Here is a 22,994-nt window from a genome sequence, read left to right on the forward strand (position 1 = left end):
CTTAATCTGTTCTCCTTGCACCATACCTGCAGGCTTAAGAAAATGATTCCCCAGCTCTTTTTCATAAGTTGTTCTCTCTGACTAGAATGTTCTTCCTCTCTATGTTCTGTGGCTAACATCTACTTTTTCAAGAATCAGCTTAGATTCCACATGTATAGCAAGCTTTTCTTGCTCTTCCTCTACTCTTCCAGTGCCCTCTACAAATGGCTCTAGTGTATACATAGTACGTAGGCAGTTTCCTCATTGCCTATTATTTATTGCCTTGCTTATTGGTCATAGAGCTCCCTGGAATGTGGGATCTCTGCCTTTTAATACTTCATCACCAGTTGTTAGCACAGTGCCTGGTATATATTAGCCATTCAGATATTTTTGAATCAATGAATGAATGAATGAATGGAAACTGGGCATGCTATAGTCCTGTTTATCTATACTACAAGAAAATATACAAGTAATATATTACAAATGATTTCCAGATAGCATTTTATATAATTTTAGCTTGATAGAGTAAAACTAAAATGTGTTCCCATTAAAAAAAATACAATCAATATAAAATAAGTACTAATAACTCTATTAATCGTATTTTCAAAGATTTTATCCTCCTAACAAACTTGGGAGATGATATCTATATATCTGTATCTATATCTATAAGAAGAGTCAAGAGAGCTAAATAACTTACATAATACCATGTGGTTTAGTAAAACAGCAAGAAATAAAATCCTAGCTTGTCTGATTCTAAAGGCCAATGCACAACACAATTTACTAATTATTTCTGTTTTTCAAATAATAAAAAATATAACCTGATGAATATTTATTATGCACCAGGCCCTTTTATAGCTGTTTTACACATATTATTTTATTAAATGCTTATAATTACTCTATGAGTTAAGTATTATTACTTTGATTCTAGTTTTATAGATTAAATTAAAAAGCTACAAAGAGGTTAAATAACTTGTCCCATCACAGACAGCTGAAATGAAGGAGAACTGGCTTTGAATCCAAAGAGTCTGACTTCAAAGGCCAAGATCTTAACAGTTAAGCTATACTATCTCAACAAGGAAGCCTATTGAGTTTCCAGATTTTCCTTAAAATGCCAGCATAGATTCAGTCAAGTATTCATAAGATGCATATTGACAAACATTTCTGAGACCTAACTGTGAAGAAAGGACTGTTTTGATTAATTATAGGTAATCAAGATTAATGAAGTGATACAACTCCAAATGAAGTTTTAGTGATCATTAGAAGAGGAGCCAATATAATCCTATACAAAAAGCATTAATAGAATTAGAACAATAATTAGAATGCCAAAAAGACTCATTGTGAAATGTTAAAATTGGCATCAGTGAAATGGAAAAGTTTCCTTAATTTTAAATATCATTACTTGCTGCAATGCTCACCTGATATAATGGTGGTCTGTCAAGAATTTTAAAAAAAGAAAGAAAAACTCTTTGTCTAAAACAATTCAACTTTTATCTAATTTGATATAAGAACTCAGTTTTGCAAGTTTTTAATACTTAAGTTATTCATAGTCTGTTAGGTTTCATGGGAGGTGATGGAAGTTGTGTGAGTGCGTGTGTGTGTGTTTTTTAAAATGCAATTGTCACTTTCTAAACTTCCATCTCAAAGACTGAGCAAGGATTACTTGCAAGAAAAAAAATTAGATGAGTATCAGAGCAATCATAGAATTGTTTGAACCTGTTGTCTTTATTGTATTGCCAATGTTGTATCTATCACTATACAGAATGGGTGGGTAAAGCATGAAGAGTAACCTTTTACATTTTGGGGTATTTTCAACACTTGTTTGGGTTGTTTAAATGCCTGACTTAATACCCACTCATATCTTTGGCCCTTTCCAAGACAAAGTGATAGAGCTACCTCCCTCCTTTTTTGTAACACCTTAACTCTCACAATTAATGAAGGGAAATTCTTTGGTGGATCAGGCACAATGCTGTACTAGACATATTCACAGACACAGGTCAAGCTAAGCATTTGCAAGGTTGGATGCAAATTTTAAATACAAAGCTTAGGTCATATAACATCATAAACTATTAACTCAGTAGGTTTTAGTGGGCAGCCGTAACAGTGGCCATTTTTGTGCCTACCAGTTAACGTAAGACTAAAGATTGGTGGATAGGGTGCCTGGGTGGCTCAGTTGTTAAGTGTCTGCCTTCGGCACAGAGCATGATCCCAGAGTCCTGGGATCGAGCCCCACATCAGGCTCCTCCACTGGGAGCCTGCTTCTTTCTCTCACACTCCCCCTGCTTGTGTTCCCTCTCTCGCTGGCTGTCTCTCTCTGTCAAATAAATAAAGTCTTAAAAAATAATAATAATAATAAAAAAAGATTGGCAGATAGACCAGGACTGTGTCAACATCTGCACTTGGGAATAGTTTATAATGTCTGGTTTAGAGAGCTTGTTTTTTTTGAATACATAAAAATATCTGATTATTTTTTCAAAACCTCCCATCCACTACTACCATCAAGGGGAAGTCTCTAACCACTACCTTTCTTTTCTCCATACATCCTTCAGACACTTTTGAAGGCTCATGTCCCCTTAGCTACAGATACTGCCCAACTTCATCCAGCAGTCTGCTATACCTGACCCAGAGCGTAGCCTAATCAAACATTTTTGGTGTTAGAAGCACCATCTTGAAACATGATTAGAGCCCAGATGTCTTGATGCTCAAAGTCCTATTCACTGTATGCTTGGATGACCTTCTAGGTTCCATCTCCAGCAAGCTACAACCGCTGCTTCCCACCCTGGTACTATGTATGCCTCCTGGGTATGTTTGGACTTCTGCTCCATAGCTCAGTGTTTATGAGCTCAGCATTTGGGACCAGATAGGGATGGGTTCATAGCTTGGCTCAAACCAGTAAATAGCTGTGTAACCTTGAGCAAGTTACCAAATCATTTTGTGTCTTGATTTATTTTATTATTAATATGTACTCATTTATTTTTAGCAAATAGGAGTTAACATTCATTCAATTCTTAATATGTGCCAGATATTCTTCAAAGTTCTTCATTATATTGACTCATGCAATCCTTGTGAGAACAATCTGAAATAGTTAATTTTTTTATCCTCATTTTACTAAAATTTACACCGCGGTCAGGCTTTAAAAATTTACTTACTACCTTTCATAGATGAGGATTATGATACTGTTTTTGTAGAGTGAATAGAAAAATTCATTTATATTTTTGTACAGAATGCCTAAAATAGTGCCTGGGATATAGTCCTCACTAAATTACATTATTATTATTAATGTGCCTCAATTTCTTAATTCACATTATAGTTTCTTTCATCTAGGGAAATCTTTCTGAGCATCAGTTTTCTCCCTGAGGCCCTTGTAACTTCCTTTTTCCTTGTGACCCTGCTTTAAAGTGATTAATGTCCCTGGCACGCAGGTTTGTCTACACATTTAATACCAAATATTACCACTTTCTGTGTATTAACCTACTGCCATGTCTTGCCACAAATATCAGGGTCCCTTAGTAGCCAACTCCAGACTATCTAGAAGCTTGGACACTGGCCATCTGGTTAATCTCACTAAGATCAAACCTGAAAAGTTCAGTTCCCTGGCCCTAGTCTTTCTAGTTTCTTGTCAGCTTCTCTCCCTAGCGATTCACATTCAAGATCCCTCAATTCATCACAGCTGAGGCAGCATAGTTAATCATTTTAGATGCTGGGGGGAAAAAAATGTAAGTAGGATGGAAGATATCACCCCAAAGAATGGTCCTCACTTTATCCATTTCAGCCACACCAACAGAAAGAACTTCATGTTTCAGGGGGACGAATAGATACTATCTAGGACTGTCAAATCTAGATGCTTTTTCTTACAGTGATTTTGTATTATACATATCTGTCATAAGAACCTGATATGCAAGAGCTTTTTACAATTGGCCTATTGTAGGAACAGGGATTTAATCACATTAATATCTTAAGAGGACTTCTTAAGGAGGTGAGTCATTTAATCTCTCTGAACCTCAGTTTCCTCATTTATGAACTGAGGATAATATGATGATCTAATATAATGAAGATAATTATGCAGTGATCAAGATCAGATTTATCGGCTTAAAAGCTGTGGGAAACAGAAAACAGAGTGGTAGCACTCTTCTTTGTCATAGTGTTGTCCTTGCCTCATTTGAAACTAAAGAGACAGATGCAGAAAATGGTCCTATTCCCCTTGAAGGGGCAAGAAGAATAAAATTGATTGGTAGAAAACAGGTGGCAGCATGGCCTGCCTAACTTCCCTCTGAATACCTCCTACAACACTGGAAACTTTCCTTTGACTCATCTTCTGCTACTTTAATGTAAGCCTTTGTGACTTGGGCCTTTACACCAGAATTACAATGGAGCCTTTTACTTTTTGAGGTCTTTGATTTTTTAAATCTCCATAAAGAGCTGCTTCAACCTTCTATCTGTGTTTCCTGTATTCCTATATTTGATCCTATTTCTCTTCATCATTTCTGATGAAGGTCATTTCTTATTGTTGAAATAAGCACGATTAACCACTGCCCGAGTTTATTGAACACCTGTATTGTGCTCAGTTCTGTGCTAGGTGTGGTAGCATTAGAGAAGGAATATAAAGAGCTCATCATTTGGTTGTGATATGATTGTGGGGAAAGTATTACTGCCTTCATTTTACAAATGAGCAATCCGAGGTTCAAGGAGGTAAATAACTTTTAAGCTAACAGTTAGTAAAGGGAAAAGCCAGGATTCAAATCCCAGGCTTTGTGACTCCAAACACCCTGCGATAAGGGTGTGTGTTGCATCTACATGACTCAGGAAGAAACCAGGCTGACCAGAAGAAGGTAGCATGTTGGAAGTAGGCAGAAATTGGGCAGCACTGAAATACATTGCTTACTTTTAAGTCTTCATCTAATCTGGTAGAGGATTTTAGACTTGACATAGTAGGAAACTGAGAACCCCTGAATGTTTTAGATCTGGGACAGAGTTTATGAGAAGTGGTGATTAAACATGAGTACTGCAATGCGAAGTTGGAAGGGGGAAGACAAACTTAGAGTGGGGGACATTGTCCCTATAATCCAGCCACAGAAAGGGGAGAGGTTGTACCAGGTATTGATAATAGAAATGGAGAGAAAGACATAGATTCATGGCATTTGACCGAAAGGAAAAACATTTCATAATTTATGACTGATTATTGAGGGAACAGTGTGATGAAGGAAGGGACTTAGCCAAGGAAACAGCCAAGGGAAGAAAGTTCAAGAAAGAAATGTTGAACACAATTTTCTCTTAAATACTGAAAATCTGTCCTGCAGAAAGCAGTGTACATTAGTTCTGAGATAGTCCCTACCCTCATGGTGCTTACAACCCAGTAAGAGAAAAAGGCAGGCAAAACACTGAAGCATAAACAGGGTGCTGAGGGACTATGGAAGGGGAAGAAGTAGAAGGAGCTGGATGAAAGAAAGCAGGGATGAACTGGGTAGGAAAAAATTGTACCAGGCCTCGAAGAGTAGTTAGGGTTTTGATAGTATCAAAGGTAAGAGACAATGATCACTATTAGTTATGGCCAAAAGGGCGGGGTTTGGGGCATGGGAGTGGGGTTCACTGGTGAACTCAAAACCCTAGTGAGGACAGGCTGCATACTGCTTCAAGCTAGCAATGAACTTAAAGAGGCCATTCTGGCTTCTCAGAAGCCTGGTCATGGGAAGAGGGAATGAAATTAATATTAACCAGGGGCTTAAGGTCAAAACCTGTGGGAAGAAGTAACTGGATGAAGGTAAGAGCTGATCAGCTAGAGATGAAGGTGGGGTTAGGCAGGCAAGTGGTGTGGTAGATGACGTAAGGGTTGAGTTTAAAGAGGAAGATGGAACATTTCATCCTTTGTTTTGGAATAAAGAATGTGAAATTGGACAGATGAGGAAATTAGGGCAACTCTCTGAATGCCTATGGCATGGTTTTGATTTTTCCATATAGGTAGGAGGAAAGATAGTCATGTTTTGAGGGCCAGGGTATCTTTTGAGGTCTGGGGACTTGAGAAGAGCTGCTTGAAGTATTATTGGAGGTAACTAAGAATAAAAGTCTTACTGGGAAGTAGCAATTGAAGTCAACAAAGAAAGACTGGGTCTTCTGGATTTGGCATTTTCCCTCAGCAGCACTCAGAACATAGAGAGGAACAGGCTCAGTAGATAGTGGGGGGTGGTTTAGGGTTAGGGTAGCACAGTATCCAGAAATAGTCAGAGACCATGGGAGTACTGGCTGAGGCAGTTGGCAATGGAGAGAAGGCCATTGTCATGAGGCTGGGGTGGATCTGGTCAGCAGGAGTGGCCTCCTGCATGGGATTGCTAGAGTGGGCTATGTGAGTTCACTGAAGACAAGCAGCTGACTCATAGGGATGGGTGGGGAAGACAGGACAGGTGAAAAGGGTGTAAAAAAGAACTAGATCTATTTGTTGGGTGATTCAAAAACCCACTGCCCAGGCCCATAAGATCGAATCCTCTGACTTTTCTAGTGTTGACAGATGGGGAGAAGATTGTCAGGATCACAGTATATAGTTGAGGGAGGAGGTGATCTTTCCTCTCTATTCTTTCCTTCCTTTTTATTTTTATTATTTTTCTTGTCAGCCTTTAATTGCCACCTTTACTTCCTTTGAGAGTCAAGAAATCTGCTTTCCCGGTCGAGAGGTACAGTATATCGAGGAGACAAAGAGGCGATGAATACATTTGCTCCCTGTGAGTCAGTTCTTTCTCCCCCTTTGCTCCCCCCTCCTTTTAATTATTCACCACCATCCTTTTTCTTTATTCACTTATCCTCTCAACTCAATGTTCATGTCACATTGTTATTCTTAAATCATAGCCACTGGAGGGGAGAGAGGGTTGTTGAAAACCTAAAATATGGAGGTTACCCATTTCTAATGCACATATGTAAAGCAGAGCTCAGCCCCGATTCCTCTGGCCTCTTCAGAACCACTCCTGGAGGTTTCACCCGAGCTGAGCACAAGGACATGAAAGTTTTCCATTAGCCTCTCAGTCTGTCTTTCTCTCTCTCCTCTTCCCACGGATGAAAGACCTTTGAGCACAGACATTCATAAATTAAAGTGTGTTGTTAATTATTCTTAGACACGAGAAGCAGTTTTTTCAAATGGAACATATATTAGACTTCAAAAAAGCAGTTCTATTCCTAGCTCTTTAACACTAACTCACAAGTGATTTCTAAAGAAGAAATACAAGTTTTAGAAAATGATAAATATAAATATATAGATGGGGTTTTTCATGGTATAAACCAAACGTTCTATTCTAGCAAACTGTTTGCTTTAGTCACATAACTGCCCCCCCCCCCCCCCGGGAAGAGTACAAAAATGCAGCACTTAAGTAGTCTGGGGTAAATCAGGTGGAGTAGAAGATGAGGTCATTTCTTCCTTAAGCACTAGCATTCTGCCTCCCTCCATGCCCCCTACCCCTGTTTTATCTTCTTGGTGCCTCCATTCCTTCATCTAGTTATTTATTCAACACATCCTTATCAAGCACTGCACTAGGCTTTAATGACACAAGATAGATGAGACATAGTCTCTGCTCTCAAAAGCTCATAGATGACAAAACAACCACTCATTCAATTAACGTTTTTTTAGGAAAGAGCCACTATGAAAGATCCAGAAAAGTGACCCCAGTGTAGCAAATGCAGTGGGTAACTCCATGAAGCCGGCCTGCTCCCTTGCCTGAAGTCCCCAGAGGGTAGCTTTCATTACTTCAGTCTAACATTGTGATCTATGCTCTGTTGTTCTCTGTAGTCTCAAGGGCTGATAGCAACCGATGAGCCCAGACAAACAGGTCTGTCTCCAAAGAGCAAGCTCACATAGCTTGGCCTCACAGAGATGGACTATAATTGGGAAGGCCAACAGGAAGTACAATTGTCAGGGAAACAAACATTCCTGCTCTCTAGTAGAATATCCTCTTTAAAGAGGAGATACAAGGAACACCGAAGAGCAGTCAGAAGATTGAAGATTTTGTCTGTCTGTACTCTGATGAATTAGATGATGTTTTCATATTTTATATTCCAGAGAATGTTTTTATTTTTTTCCAAGTTTCTAGAGGACCTCTATAGTCTTCCTTTCTCATCCTGTTTACAGCAGTGCTTCTTGACATAAAGACAGCCGATTAAAATACAGCTCAGTGGGACCATCCCAGACTTACTAAGTCAATATATCTGGGGATTGGGGCCTGGAAGCAATTTTATAAATAATTTTCCAGTAATTCTTATACATACCAAAGTGTGTGAACCGTTGTCCATAAGAAGAGATGATGGAAATACTTTTTTTTTTTTCCCTAAGACTTGTTCTAGAGCCATCCAGGTACAACCAGAGATAGGTATAATATGAAGTGGAGAAATTAGAAAATTATCCAATCCATCTTGCATATTCTAGCAAGGTAGTCTCTTGATCCTGAAGGTGGTCTTTAGTGCTTTAACCCTCAAAAGACAGTGCATCTAGCTATCTTTTCACAGTGTCAGCAAGGCCAAAAATAAAGCAGAATTCATGAAGATACACTAATGCAATGTAGAGAGGATATCAAATACTACTTTTTAGAAAACAAAGCTGAAGTCAGGATTGGGACATAGTAGTTAGATATCAGAATAATAGTAAAAGACACACTTTTGGGCAGGGCATGGCATACCATGCAAAATATGAAGAAATATCACATATTAAAACTGGCAGAGCCTGACTGAAGAGGCAAGGCAAAGTAATAAGGAACCATCATGCAGGTGGATTATTGTGGATATAATTCAGTTGTGTAAGAGCCTCTTTTGAAGTAAGGCCTGTGGGTTTGCTTTCCTTAACACCAAACGCACCACATTGCAAAACCAAAATTTAAAATATGTCATCAGACTCACTCGCCTTTCTTGATCTCTGAGATTTTCTCTCTTCTGTTTGTAGATGTCGTTTCTAGTCTTGCCTTGGCTCTCCTAATTACAAAGCCAGATGTGCCACTGTAGCCCATTGCTGTAGACATCCACACCACTGATTCATAGGCAACTGAGACCCAAACCTCCAATTTTGCAGCATATGACCAAGATACCTTCTCCAGTTTGTCGCTAGACATTATAATGAGAGCGTAATTTCTATGCGGTTCTTGCCCATCTTGAACACCGAATCAGCAAAAGTAAACACATAAAGTGGACAGTTTTATCACCACAATTCTTATGAGTCACATTTCCTAAGGGAGGATGGGGAACAATTGAATCCTCTGTTCCTTTATCCTGCTATTTTTGAGTCTCAGTGGCATATGGCCTGTCTATCATAACTAAAAGTACTCAACCTCCAGAAAACCTTTTTTTCCAATTATAGGCTTGCAGGCATGCTAACTTTTCTGTGAAGAAGAGCACTGTTCAGACCAAAGGGGAGTGACTGCCTTCTCAGTGAAATTCAGAAAAATGGAGCAATGACAGTAATAACCCTTTGTAATGACGTATGTCAGTGTTCCCCCACTTAACGCAGCCTGGTTGATATTAACGAAATATGAAGGCATGGAACAAGGCTTGGAAATGAGCTCAACTGTCTTGGCAGTGATTTAGTGTTCTAAGAAAAAGATGATGGTAGAAATTCATTTGAAATGTTTTTGACATTGGGAATGCATGAGGAGCACAGGTAAATGTTCTTTATTGTCAAAGGGCCATAGCTCTTTCTCCCAACTCATAGTTTAGAGTTACCAGACAACCAGGGGGAGAGAAGGATCATTGCTTCCCTTGTCTGATTTGTCCCTCGTCAAGGGAGAAGGACAATGATGTTGCTTCAGGAGATCTAGTGGTATAAGAGACTCGGGATTCTATGTGGGGGCTTGAAACAACTATGGAGACTGTTATTTACAACCTGAGAATTCTTTATATACAGACATACAAAAATCAAGAAAAATCACATAAAACAAAACAAGAAACTACTAACTTTATACTGTGAGGTGGAGAGAAGGGCACTCAGAAAAGTTTTTCTAGCAGAGAAGTTATTGTGAACCTTCAATGATTTTCTGTGATTGATCTGTCAATAAGGTATGAATCCTCTTCCCCTCTCCCCGCCCCTGTCTCAGGGTACCAGATTTCCATTTACGGTTAATTCATAATAAACTGAGATCTGTCTATAATGTGACTCATTGGATTCTCTTGCTAGAATATTTCATTTTATATGAAAAACCATGCATATCATTTTTTTAAAACATAGCATTTTATTTTCTGATTATAATGTTTTAGAAAGTAAAATTTCATAGGACATATGAAGAAGGAAACATAATATCATTACCCAGAGATTGCCACACTGATGTTTTGCTATACTTTGGTATATGAAGATACCATATGTACCACACAAATTACACACATGTAAAGCAATGTTTATGCATATACATTTATAAATGTGTACGTAAATAAAAATAAATATGTATGCATATGTGGTTATATATTCCTATATGTAAAATATTGGTTATTTTACAGTATACATAATTGCTCTTTAGTTTTGCTTAAATTTTTTGTATAAATCTCCAATATGATTTAGATACACTTTAAAAATAAGATTTTTTTTGACCACATAATAATATTCTACAGTTTGAACATGTCATGATTTATTTTGCTGTAACCTCAGAATTTTTTTTAATCAAGTAACATGTATTTCACTCTTTTTATAGATCTTCTGTTTTGTGATTTTGCATTTCTCTTTTACTTTTGGTGAGTGTGGTAAGCAGAATAAGGCCCCCTCCCCAAAGATATCCATGTCCTAATTCCTGGAATCTGTGAATATTTTATAGTACCTGGCAAAAGGGAATTTGCAAATGTAATTAGTGTTAAGAACCTTAAAATAGGGAGATTATCTTGGATTATTCAGGTGGGTACAGTGTAATCACATGAGCCCTTAACAGCCAAGAACTTCCACTGGCTGGAAGCAAAAGAGAAATTTGGCAGGAGACGTTAAGAGGTATTCCAATCATGAGAAGGATTTGACTCGCTGTTGCTAGCTCTGAGTAGGGACCCTTGTTCAAGCACTGGGGAGAGGCCTGTAGGATCCAAGGGTGGCCCTCTGCTGACAGCCAGCAAGGAAAGAGGGGTATCAGTCTTAGAGCTGCAAGGACCTGGATTCTACCAATGAATGAGTCTGGAAGTAGATTCTTACCAGAGCCTCCTGATAAGAAACCAGCCAACCAACAAGTTGATTTGGGCTTTATGAAACCCAGAACAGAGAAACTAACTGAGCCGGCTCAGGCTTCTGACTTACAGAACAGAAATTATGAGTTTATATAGTTTGAAGCTGCTAGGTTTGTGGTAATTTTTTACAGGAGTAACAGAAAACTAATACAGTGGCCTATAATATATTCTCTTTTAATAATGATCAATTATTTTTTGAGCTTTTCAGATGGATGATTATTATCTTTGAAAACAAATTCTTTGAAGTTTTAATATATGAAGCTAAATTTGATATGCATAATGAATGGGATTAAAAAACCAAAGATTGCACCATAACCATTTCAGCCAGAGTTCTGCACCTCAAATTCCATCATGTGGTCCACTATAGATTGCTGAAAAGAGTTGTAACCTGTCACCTTAATTTGTGTGAAGATGCTTTTGATAGATCTTTCTGATGAACTGTATAATCCTGCAGTAGTGACATTATTGTGCTTAAAAATAAATATAACTTGAAGCCAATTAATCAGTTGACTTCTAAATTATATGTTAAAAGGGACTCTAGTTTTAATACTTTTTTATTCTATTCACATCCATATTTCACTGGCACTTAGAAGGGTTCTAGCAGAATAAATTGTCACAAGAGAAGTATTTTTAAATCTTTCTTTCCTGGAAGCCATGTGGATTTTCCTGTGGAATGATTGAAAATATGTGAATTACTCTTTTATATGTTGGTTAACTAATGAAAGCATCTCATAAGGAAGAAAATTTACCTTTTGCAACACTATATAAATAGAATCAACTTATAGACCTCGTCAAGAAATAATTTACCATCCTGGGTCTTCTAAGAAATCTTAATTTGAGTGTAATTCATTCATGCTCCCACTCTTAAATAGCATCCCTAACACCCCTAGAAACCTGCAAAAAATTTTTTTTAAAAATTAGTTTTTCCTAAGAAAGACTTCTGTTCTAATAAATGTATTAAATTATAATTAGTGCTATACTACCACCAGACAGTTCTCTCTGCAGACAATGCTTTGTTCTTGCCTGAGCAAACAAAGTTGGAATAAAAAATCTTTCTCCTAACTAGACCTAAAATTCTGTCATTGAGAACTTTGCACTGGTTATATACAAAAGTAAGAGTTTCTAAGGGCTGAAGAAATGGACAAAAGGTAGAAACCCAAAGAGTGATGCTTCTGGTGAGGTGCTGGACAGTAAGGACACCAGCTTCAATGAGAGAAGTTTGTTTGAAAAGGGGCCATAAATAATGTAGGATTGGGGGCAGGATGTGACAAGCCAAAAAAAAAAAAAAAATGCAAGACACAGAGAGCAAATGCTTATATCCTCTAAGTTTTGGTGGCTGCCACAAGATGAATGGTCTGTTTCAGTGTCAGTTAATTCTGTACAATGATGAAAGTTCTTCACCACCTCCGTCTGCTCCTACTGTGAGTGGCCACTAGGTGTGTGGGTTTTGTTTTGGTTTGTTTGTTTGTTTTCATTGTTGTTTTGATGACTGGCCACTAAGTGTTTGTCTAGCCACTTGCCTCTGCCCATTGTGGTTGTTTCTCTTGCCTTCTGATTGCAACATACATGCTAAAAGATATTCCTGCCCAGCATGGCTGCCACTTGCCTGCCCTGTGATCCCCAGAGCCACCCAGGCTGTACCAAAACTCAATGGAATCTGGTGAGGTCAGAGCGTCCCCTGACATTAAGTTTTGTTGGGCTGTAGTCACCTTGCTCACATCCCTGTATCCCTTGCTTCTCATATGCTATGAAAGATTCAAGTCTCTTTTGCAGGTAGCCCTTTGGTATTTTGTTTCCTATATCTGACCAAATATTTCACTCCTTACTCTTCTCAAAATTATTTTACATTTCTGAAAACAAGCAAAACAAACAAAAAGAAAAGAAAAAAAAAACTTTTACATTTCTGAACCTATTTCAGGATTGATCCACTCCACTGAAGTCTTAAATCTTTCCATCTTTTCCATCCACTTAAAGGCCTTAACTGAAACCTGGAGTTTGCACATGCCACCTTTTCTTCATTTTCCCTCATCCCATGTACACTTTAAGGGAAGAAAGTGGAATGGGTGTGTTCTCTCACCAATTCAGTATAAAACTATTATACATTCAGCTTGATATTAAAAAAATAAAATATGAATCACTAAATTCTACACCTGAAACTAATATTACACTCTATGTTAACTAACCGGAATTTAAATTAAAAACTCGAAACTACAAAAAAAAAAAAAAAAGAAATAATAAGTGGTAGTGAGGACTTAGAGAAAAGGGAATCTTGTGTCCTATTGGTGGAAATGTCAATTTGTACAACTACTGTGGAAAACCATATGAAGGCTTCTCAAAAAGTTAAAAATAAAAATGCCATATGATCTAATAATTCCACTATTGGGTATTTACCCAAAAAAATGAAAACACTAATTTGAAAAGATATATACACCCTATGCTCATTGCATCATTATTTACAATAGCCAAGATATGGAAGCAACCCATGTTTTCATCAGTAGATGGATAAATAAGATGTGATACGCACACACACACACACACACACACACACACACACGCACAGAGTGGCATATTATTCAGCAATAAAAAAAGAATTTTATCTTGCCATTTCCAACAACTTGGATGGACCTAAAGTGTACCATGCTAAGTGAAATAAGTCAAAGAAAGATGCCATATGATTTCACTTATATGTGGAATTTAAAAAACAAAACAAAACAAAAAACCCAACAATAAAAACCAAATAAGGTATAAACTTACAGTTATAAAATCAATGAATATTACCTATTCATACAGCATAGGGAATATAGTCAATAGTGCTATATTAACATTGTATGGTGACAGATGGTACTGCACAATGTATACAATTGTGGAATCACTATGTTGTACACCTAAAACTAATATAACATTGTATGTCAACCATATCTCAATAATAGAGAAAAATAAATTAAAAAGTCAAAAAAATATAATCAGTCCCATGCCTTTTCTATGCTCTTCCTTTTTTCATCCTGTCATCCAGTAATTCCTCATTGCCCTACTTTATCAAAGCACTTCTTTCCTGGTTCCAAGTGTCTTTCTCTTCAAACCAAGTGCAAGTCTCATACTGAATAACTTCAAAGTCATGGTGGAGAACCCATCCATCCAAGGCATCTCAGTTCTTCAGTGTTCTCATATCTCATGGTCTTGTCCCTACATCTCTCTAACAGCAGATTATGTTGTCATTAGAAACTACCCCTAACCCATCTCCTTGCTTCCACGATGGCTGTCCTCCAATCTACTCTACAAACTAGAGTAAACCTTTAAAACGGAAAATAAAGTCATACCATTTTCTTGTTTAAAACCCTTAGAAAAGGTTTGGATCTTAGATACAATGTTAAAAATGTTTGAAAGTTATCATTCCTGTCCCACAAAGAAGAGCTACACAAACTGAAAATCAGTGACTTCTCTTTGCCCCAGAGCTTAGGTCACAAGGCAAACTGACATCCTGAAACCTGGAGAGACAGGTACATCCAGAGAGATGCAGACCTGAGCTTGATTACCTGGAGTAAAGGCCAATGGACTCCATTCGATCAATTATACCATTATTGAACTGTAAATATGTTAAAGGCTACATTCAATATCCAGCAAGATTGATGAAAACATAAATAACAGAATAAATAAAATATATGCTATTAATTTCTATAATTGTCACTTCTTAAATTACATTTAGCTTTTTGTCTTTTCCCATTATATTCTCTGTCTTTCCATCATATTTTCAGGCACTGGAAAGTTCTAACATCTCAGTTGACCCTTAGCTTCCTGGCAGGCCAGCTACCTTTCAAGACCTTACTGCACTTGTTCTTGCTGTCAAAGTTATTAAGAATTATTGACGGCATGGTGTCTGCAGGTCTTTGTTCAGCTTCATTAGATAGACAGTCCCTTTCCTCGTCTTGGGGTGGGCCTGAAATAACATTTTCTCCAGATTTGTTCTTTTCTTTTGCAGATGAAAAAAGGTGATCCTGTGTCTCTTTCATCAATTTGCTTATTTTTTTTTTCTAAACTCATGACCTTCCACCAGGAAAAAAAAAAAAGAAAGAAAGAAAAAAAAAAACCCTCATATTTGTAACTAAATTACTAATTCATTCAACTTCCTTTCTCCTTTATCAATGCTCAATTAAGTGAGAATATTTCCCCCTATTTCTTCCAGTTTTGCAACCCACTTAGACCAACTTGATTTTCCTTTGACTATTATAAATACGTCTGGCCATGGAAAGATAATTACAGTGATTGCCTCACAATGGCTATTTTAGTAACTATGCCTGATATGTATTCCTGGCATCTAATGTCATGCAATAATTCACTGTGACAATACTTCCCAGGATTACTTGTACCTTTTTTAAAAAAAATTAGTTTCTGTACAGATCTGTGCAATGTTAAAATACTTTTACTACAGTCCCCTCAGTAAAAATGTATACAACTTAAAGCTTTCTCATATACTTCACAATTATGCTTCTTTTAAGACTTGAAAAGGCAACTACTCACAGTGCTCATGGCATATTATATTGTCTCTTTGCTTATTTGGTTCGCCTATTTGTTTGAGGCTTCTGGCAAGCAGACACCTTGCCTTTCTGTGAGTCTTCAGCATTCAGTGCAACTCCTTACCTGGGTTTATAATATATATGTGTTGAAAGGATGAATGAATAAATAAATGATTTTATATAGGCATGGACAAAAGAATGTATGAAAGAATTAGTATATTAAGGATAGTTAGAAGGCTAACAAGTAGGCTTAGTATGAAAGGAGACTTAGAAAACTTTTTGTCTTTATGAAGAAATCAATCAATGAGCCTCTTGATTCAGTAATGCCTGGAAGACACTACAGCTGACCCTTGAACAACTTGGGTTTAAACTACGTTTGTCTACTTATACGTGGATTTTTTTAAACAAATATGGTGCAGTATCATAAATCTATTTTTTCTTATGATTTTCTTAATAACATTTTTCTTTAGCTTACTTTATTGTAAGAGTATGGTATATAATACATATAACATACAATGTATGTCTTAACTGACTGTTGTCTGTAAGGCTTCTAACCAGCAGTAGGCTATTAGTAGTTAAGTTTTGGGGGAGTCCAAAGTTACACACAGATTTTCAACTGTGTGGAGGTTCGGGCCCCAACCCCGCCCGGTGCTGTTCAGTACTGCCCCTCCTTGGTTGCTTCCTGTGTCACACTGTAAATTAACTTCTCAACAGCAGCCACTTGTTGTCTCCTTCAGCTTCCTGTCTAATTATATGAGAGTTGGAAAAACATGAGAGAAAAAGAAGTTTCTTAAATAAAACACAGAACACTTGGATAAAAAGTAGCAAAACGTATTTCTCTGGTTTCCCTTTTAAAAACAACAGGTATTGTGTGCCATCACACCTTCTTCAATGTCCAGAACTCTCAAACAATTTCATATGTATATTTAGTAAGGTCCAGAAAAAAGGGCTCAGGAGTAAGTGGATGCCACAAACTTAACACATACTAAGAAAACTTAATAGTATGAGGGCTACAGGTTGATCTCTGAAACGCAATATGCTCCTTACTTTATATTATGGAAGTAAGGAGGGAAGATCATTGTCAAAGCAGAATTTTGCTGCAGCCCTATGATAAGCTCTCTAATTAGAATATGCGGAGTATCCAAGAACAAAGATTTTTAAAATTGGCTTGCAGTGAGTGCAGGTGATGAAGCAGCTGGCAGAGTTAATAACATGCCTTCTATAATTGCCAAAGACCTAGTTCCAAACAGAGTAGGTAACGCCACATTGGAAAGAGATGAAGAGAAAATTAGATAGGGATGAGGGGGCAGAATATGTGCGGGTACAAGGAAGTTGCAGGAGTGTGCAGAGACTGTTTGAATGGGTGTGTGGACAAGGAGTCATCTCAGATTGAGAATATGGAAAGAGGAATTTGAGGAAGGAGTGAAATGACAGGTAGGTAGGAAGACCGGCAGCACAAAGAATATTTGCAAAGGAATAACATTTAGAGCAGGAAACGAGTTCTGGTTGCTAAGGCCAAAGCTGATTTTGGCTCAGAATGGTCTGAATTGGAAGGAGCATGTTTGGAGAATTCTAAGGGTAATTCTCAATGTTTGTTTGCAAAATCAGTGGTAAATATAGGAATAAGTGTTAGACTGGGGAAGGAGAGGATAGGGAAATATTAGCTCATGTTAATAGTTGATTATCTTACCAGAAAGATAGAGAGATGGTAGCCTAGCATGTTTAAAATTATTGAGGGGAAACCAGGAATTAGCTTCAATTTATAGAAACTTACTACGTAAAAATTTTATCAGTACTTCTATCAGGAATAGCTATAGTGTTTATTTACCTTGAATCTAGGTTTAACATCCTATTGCAGTCCACTTAAATGTTTTTCTATGTTGATACTCTAGTAATTTTAGTTTTATAGCTGGAAAAGGTATATGATTTGTTGGGGAACATAACACAATATAAAAATAATCCTAATAGTACTTTAGATATAGGTGGATATAAAAGCCAAATAAAACATTGTAAAAAAGCAGAACCAAAATACAAAGACCATGGAAAACAGACAGTTTAACACCAGCGGGTATCAGTAAAGTGTAATGGGAAAAATTTGTCTACTTCTAATATAGTTTTGATTATGGATGCATTTTACTGACTTAGCACACTTGAGAGAAAGATAAACTACATTAGGGTTATCAATAAGAAAGGACTGTTCAGGCATCAAACAAAGTAGCCTCGGATGCCAAACCACTCTCCATATTATAGTGCCAAGATAAAAATGGAACCAGAAACACCTGCATACCATGGTCCCAGGATAAGACAGCCCCAAGTGATTATAGGAAGGAAAGTTGATAAGTATATATGTATATAATTTTTAGAGGGAAGAGGCTTGTGGAAGGGACAGTTTTGTTTAAATGTCTAAATCCAAGTTTGAGATTTTGCTAATGCTGCAGGATGGATGGTCAAAGTGATGCATACCCATGTCACTGATACAGAGTTGCCTCTCTTGCTCTGTTACACAGTCAGCATTGCTGTGTAGAGGAAACTGTAGACCTTAAGCTTGTTTTCCTGCTTCCCTGGTGACTCAGTTTGTATTAAACATGGTGCAGGCAGTCCTATGCTGAAGTGTTTTCTCTGCACTTACCATTTCTCAGAAAGTTTGGGCATGTCCAGAATGAGAAGCCAATTAAGGCATCATCTCTTTATGAAAGGAAAGCTTTGTAACAGAGGTGATTGTCTAAAGCTACAAGTAGTCTGTTGACTTGAGAACTGATAGCATGCAAGTATTAGGCAACAGCTGGAATAGGAAATGGAAGATGAGAAAATCATTAAAAAATAAAATAAAAGAATGAGAAAACAAGAGTTGGAGAAAATACTTCTGGTTAGGTAAAGTGCCCTGTTCCTGGATTCCCTGTCATTTCTGCCAGACATTCTGGCATTCCAGACATGCCCTACATTTCTGCCAGAGAGCTTCATGTAAAAGGTACTTGTCCATTCTTCTCTGTCTCCTCTGGATCCCTTTAGCCCATCCAACAGCCCTGTCTGCCTACTTGGATATTGCGGAGGTCCATTGCCACCCATTCCATTTCTCAGTTATGATTGCCAGACAAGGTGACCCCCAGAGCCTGGAGTTGTATCTGCTTCAGTTGTGTCTGTCCCATCATAGGAGGCAAAGCCTCTGAGTCTGCCCCTTCCCCACCAGCTTCATAGCCATGACTGGTGTGTGGTCCATGATGGGCAAGTCTATACCTAATGGTTTGTTTAACTATAAGATGTTAAAACATCAGCATACTGTTTCAATGATGATTTCTTTTTCTTAAACATTTGCTCATTTCTGGAGTTCATCCAAACTCATGTAGTGAGGGAACTAAGCAGCATCAAGATGGCAGGCATGATAATATCAGTTCTTCAGTTTTTTAATTTTGAATTTTTCTGGCCCATAGGCTGAGTTTGCTGCTAAATTAAATAATTCTTCATATTTAGAATTGTTTTAAGTGAATTTCATTTAAGCAAGTTTTACATAGAAGAGCTTTGGATTTCTGTGACAAACGACAGATGGCAAAGCCAAATGCTGACAGCTATGGCAGCTATATATCTGAAACAGGAAACATTTTTCAAGAATCAGTATTGTCATTTCTTTTTCCAATTCCATTTCAGTGCTAAGAGCAAGGTAGGAATCAGTTGTAAAGAAATCCTTAAGGAAAAAAAAATACATGTTACTCACCTGGATTCTCCTGGTGTTTTTTTATTAGATGCTACTATCAATATGGGCACAAAGAAGAAAGCGTTCTCCACTGTTCCACTTCCATGTCTGTCACCGGCATCTGGAAGATGTGCACACCTTGTGGATGGTGGGGAGGGGGAGAGGATGATGGTGTATGCCCCTTGGCTAGGTTCTATCCTCACTTTAATATGCCAGGGGTCTCTGCCGTAGCACATCCTCAGTGGAGAGATGCTGGCATCTCAGAAGGGAAAAGTGGATCACAGACAGGCTAGCAGATTGCTCTTGGTCCTTGGGACCCTGCTCAGTTTTAGAGAAATTACTTCAGGTCTTTTGATATTCAGTGCTTTCATCTCAGTTCCAGCAGGATATGTGTGCATGACCTTGAAGAGGATGTTTATTTTTCTATGCTGTTGTCATCTGCAAGAGAAGATAAACATCTTCACTTTCTGGCTTCCAGAGGACTGTTATCAGACTCAAAGTAGGTGGCTTGAAGAAAGTTCTTAGTAATCTGTAATGAGTTACTGTGTTGCTGATACCTTATGTGGTATCCTCACTGTTGGGTCTAAGTCCCTCTGAAGGGTTGAAGAGGCATGGAATCCCCATCTATAGGTTAGTTCTTACTTTCTGTGCCTGTCCTAAGAAGTTGGTGGGTTGGCCAGCAAAGGCTGAGACACAGCCTCTACTTTTCACATCCCATCTGTGTCACCTCTCAGCTGCCACCACTAAAGACTTTGTGACAAAACAAGCTGGAAAGGATACTTGGCAATTGGTCTTTACCCGACTCCCCTCTCAAGCTTGCTTCCCAATGTCAAACACAAGGTTTTCTTTGGTTTTACTCCCACCCACCCCCCTTAGTTGAGAAAAAAACAATTAATTCCCCAGCAGGAGGAGCATTCTTGGAACTGAATTCCTGAAAACCATCAGGACCAGATCTTTGAGAGTTTGACAAGGCTTCATTAAGTAGATGCTCAACATCTTATTGTTCCGACACTGCCCTATGTATTAGGATAAATACCAGTCAGCCTTTGGCACTAAAAAATCTGCCCTCTGTTTCTCAGGACAAATGGATTAGTGTTTTGGGTTCAGCACTCCAATGCTGGTAATAGTCATGAGGTCAGGATGTCTTCAAGATGGAGTGAATCCTTTCATCTACATTATTGAAAACAACTGGTCATCTTCCCTATTTCCCTGTTCATTCCTCCCCACATACACTCGTCTAATTGGTCACACATGCTTTTGAGTGCTCCTCTTATATGCCTTTTAAATCTGCCTTTTCTTCAGAAGAAAGTCGGACATTTTCTTGCCTTTTCTGTACTATTGAAATAATCTTCATGCAATTGACCTTCTGGCAGCAGTCTTGTTCCCTCTAGGCTGTCCTTTCTCCACTCTGCTACCAGAGTCATCTCCAAGTACATAAACCATGACTTTTATATTCCTTTGCCAACAGCTCTAGTTTTTCTCTAAAACCCACAGGATTTTGTCCAGATTCCTTAGCATGGACTACAAGGTCTTATTGTTCCATTCAATAGGTTTGCATTTCTCAAGTCTGACCCTAAGATCTTCTGCTTCAAAGGAAAGCAGGGCATTTTTAAAAACTGAATATTAAACAAACAACAACAACAAAAGAGAAACAAACTCATAAATACAGAGAACAAAAGAGTGGTGGCCAGAGGGGAGGGAGTTGGGGGCATAGGTGACTAGGTGAGAGGATTAAGAGGTACCAACCTCTAGTTATAAAATGAATAAGTCATGGGGATGAAAAGTAAAGCATAAGTAATATGATCAATCATATTATAATACCTCTTCATGGTGACAGATAGGGGCTACACTTAATGGTGCACATTTCATGATATACGTAATTGTCAAATCACTATGTTGTATACCTGAAATTAATAGAATATTCTATGTCAACTGTACTTGAAGGAAAAAAAAGAAAGAAAAGAAAAAAAGAAAAGAGGGGACGCCTGGGTAGCGCAGTCCTTAAGCGTCTGACTTCGGCTCAGGGCGTGATCCCGGTGTTCCGGGATTGAGTCCCGCATCAGGCTCCTCCGCTGGGAGCCTGCTTCTTCCTCTCCCACTCCCCCTGCTGTGTTCCCTCTCTCGCTGGCTGTCTTTCTGTCACATAAATAAATAAAATGTTTAAAAAAAAAAAAAGAAAGAAAAGAGAAGTTACTCTCCAATAGGGGGAAAATGGGTATTGCAGGGCTCTACCCTAAAAGTGCTAAATTAGGATCTGGGGAAGGGGTCTACCAAATCCACATTTTCAACAATAGTCCCACGTGACTTTTATGTATAGTAAAATAAGAACCACTGCACTGGACCGTGTATAAAGAATCCTGCTGGAGACAAGAAAGCAACTGTGTCTATTCCCCATATTTTCCTGGTACTGTTATGAGCTCAGTGAATATTTAATAAAAAAAAGAAGATATAAAATGAGCCTAACTCAAAATTCACCAAGGGAGATGTTTGTTGACTAGCAACAGGATGAGGAAACCTTATGGTATGCTGGAAATAGTCTGTATTGATCTGGGTTATGGCTTCAGTGTTTATTTAAAATGTGAAAATTCACTTAAGATTAATGCATTTTTATGCACTTAACTGTATACACACACATATGTATGTGTGTGTGTGTGTGTATATATGTGTATATATATATGTTATATCTCAATATGAATGAAAAAATTAGTCATTCAATGAATCAAGCCCAACATAAGTGCATATATATATGTATATATATATATATATATATATATATATATATGTTATACCTTAATATAAGTCACTCTTCAGTCATTTTTAAAAATATATTTGATATTCCTAATCTTCACAAAAATATTTCTAAGTCCAACTTTTCCCTCTACCATGTCTCAAGGCTTCCTTTTTTTGCCCATCTCAATGACACTCTCCCATTCAGGCCCTAATTATTTAGAATTCAGCTCTAATTATGCCAGCTCAACCCGATTTAAATTCCAAATGGCTCTGTATTGCATAGAAAGTGCTCCTTATATTTGACCTTCATTACCTGATCTTAACCTATTTACACTGTTTGTTTTACTCTCTTGGCCTTAATACCCAATACACCCTATACTTAAATCAATCTTCTTGGATATTATTCCATGTCCTTGTGTCTTTACTAATGCTCTTTCCACTGTCCAGAATGCCCTTATTCTGTTTTTACCTTTTGCAAGTCTATATAGCTCAGCTCAAATTCAGCCTCTTCCTTGAAGCTGCCTCTGATCCCCTGCCTGGAAAAAATCATTCACTCCCAAATGTTCTCAATCTATGAGAGTTTGTTGATTCAAAATAAGTATGGGTCCTACAAGCCTCCAAGCCCAGAGAAGAAATATCAGGATGGTGGCGAAGAGTACCATGTAACTGTCCTCTGGGAGCCACAGATCTATTATACTAGCGGGAAGGTAAAGGGTTTAGGATGATTAGTTCCCATTAGGCACTACAGAGCTGGCTCTGAATCCCCTGCAGTTACACTTCTGGCTGCATGGAAGAGAGACTGGCCCTTGTACATAGTCCACATGGCTGCAGTTCCAACCTATGGATGTGAGCTCAAAATCACTAGAGAATTTGAGAAGAGAAAAGAAGGCTCTTCCATTTTGAAATTTAGTTCTTTGGTACATAAATTCAACAAG

Source organism: Ursus americanus, chromosome 4, assembly GCF_024610735.1.
Source record: "Ursus americanus isolate L20-20 chromosome 4, mUrsAme1.1.p, whole genome shotgun sequence".
Classification (NCBI taxonomy): domain Eukaryota; kingdom Metazoa; phylum Chordata; class Mammalia; order Carnivora; family Ursidae; genus Ursus; species Ursus americanus.